A 2,145-nucleotide genomic window follows, 5' to 3' on the forward strand; every position below is an offset into this window, starting at 1 on the left:
AGGATGTTGACACAAAGAACAGAGGATGAAAAGAAAGTGAACAAAGGAAAGAACAAGTATGGGAGAAATTAGATTATAGAAACCAAGTTTTCTTTGTGCTCAGTGAAGTCGCTCTTCTCAGCCCTTTCCAAAAATAATGATAAAAATAACAACAATAATAATAAGTTTCAACAGATAACTGTAGGTTAATTTTTAAAATACCTTGCAAATCAATTCAAATAACACTCCATTTCAAGGAATGTTATTTGTCAAAAACTTCACTTATTTTACTGCAGAATCAATGTATGTCTGGTTTGTTTTGTGATGTTAAGTGCTTTGGAAGGACAACATGCTTTTTGGCATGGAAGTCAGGTAGCTAAGCTACACATCAGCTACCCTGCAGCTTCTAGTGACTCTGTGTGGATGTTGGAGACTTCAGTGGGGCGGATGCCTGACAACACGGGGACTTAAACCCTGGATCTCTGTCCAAGGACAGCATGCCTACTTGCCATTCTGCACTGCAGTTATGCCACTTTGCTCCTGCTGTGGTTCTTACAAACATTAAATCTAGAGACATTGTGTCAGCACTATGCAATAAATCATCTTGGGTGAAGTGAAAGAAAAGCAACGATATGTGTCGCTCTCAAGAGTAGTCACATTGTTTTTTTTTTTTTTTTAATCCCCAAAATACCAGCTAGTACAAGCTTGTATACTATTTTCTGTGACAATCAAAGTTGTTTATGCTACCTGTTGGTGTAGTAAGTCTGGCAGGTTTGGGCCACAAAATTACCCATGCATAATTTGTAATAAGGACGACATTTTATTTGACCAACAGGTTTCATCACGGAAACTACTTAAACAATGAAGCACCATTTTAAGCTTTTTAATTTTTTTAAACATCTGAATTTAATGTTATGCTTTCCAAGTAATTAGCTGATTGAGAGGAACGGCCCCCCGATCTGAATCCAAGTGGTATTTTGTCACTGGAATTCTGTGCACGTCACGGATTGTCCATAACAAACACTCAGATGAAGAGTGGAGCAGAGCTGTCTACTGATCACTACCTGATGGTTGGTTCAGATGGGGGGATGCCGGCAAGGCCTGGCAGGCCCAAACATGTTGTGAGGGTCTGCTGGGAACGTCTCGCAGAGCTTCAACCATGTCCACGGCAAAGCAAGGGATATTGATTCTGAGTGGACGGTGGTCTGCACCTCTATCATTGAGGCAGCCAGCCGGAGCTGTGACCATAAGGTCTTTGGTGCCTGTCACGGCAGTAATATCAAAACTTGCTGGTGGACGCCAGCAGTGAATGATGCTGTCAAGCTGAAGAAGTAGTCCTGTTGGGCTGTTTTGTCCTGTGGGACTCTTGAGGCAGCTGATGGGTATTGTCAGGCTTAACGGAGGCAAAAACTCGGGCATGAAAGGACTTTTGAGAGGCCATGGAGAATAATTTCCTGAAGACTTTGAGGAGATTCTGGTCCATGATCCGGCAGCACAGGAGGATTAGGAGGCAGAGCTCCATTAACACTGTGTACAGTGAGGATGGGAGGCTGCTGACTTTGACTTGAGACGTTGTGAGTTGATGGTTTCCAGTGAGGGTTAGTCTCTGCCAAGGCTACCCTTTGTCTCTGATCCTGTTCATAACTTTTATGGACTTTTATAACTTTTTATGTGCAGCCAAGGTGTGGAGAGGATCTGGTTTGGTGACCTCAGGATTGAGTATCTGCTTTTTGCAAATGATGTGGTTCTGTTGGCTTCATCAGGCCATGATTTCCAGCTCTCACTGGAGCAATTCGCAGCTGAGTGTAATGCGGTTGGGATGAGAATTAGCACCTTCAAATCTGAGACCATGGTCCTCAGCCAGAAAACGGTGAAGTGTTCTCTCCAGGTTGGGAATGAGGTCCTGCCCCAAGTGAAGAAGTTCAAGTATCTCGAGGTCTTGCTCTCCCTTAGAGATAGGGTGAGAAGCTCGATCAGCCGGGAGGGGCTCAGAGTAGAGTCGCTGTTTTTGTGCATTGAGAGGAGCCAGATGAGGTGGCTTGGGCATCTGGTTTGGATGCCCGCTGGACGTCTCCCTTGAAAATGTGGCCTGGAACAGAAGTCTGGGCTTCTCTGCTTAGGCAGCTGCCCCCGCAACCAACCCTGGATAAATGGCAAGAAAATGGA

This window comes from Melanotaenia boesemani, chromosome 1 (assembly GCF_017639745.1).
Source record: "Melanotaenia boesemani isolate fMelBoe1 chromosome 1, fMelBoe1.pri, whole genome shotgun sequence".
In the NCBI taxonomy this organism is placed as follows: Eukaryota; Metazoa; Chordata; class Actinopteri; order Atheriniformes; family Melanotaeniidae; genus Melanotaenia; species Melanotaenia boesemani.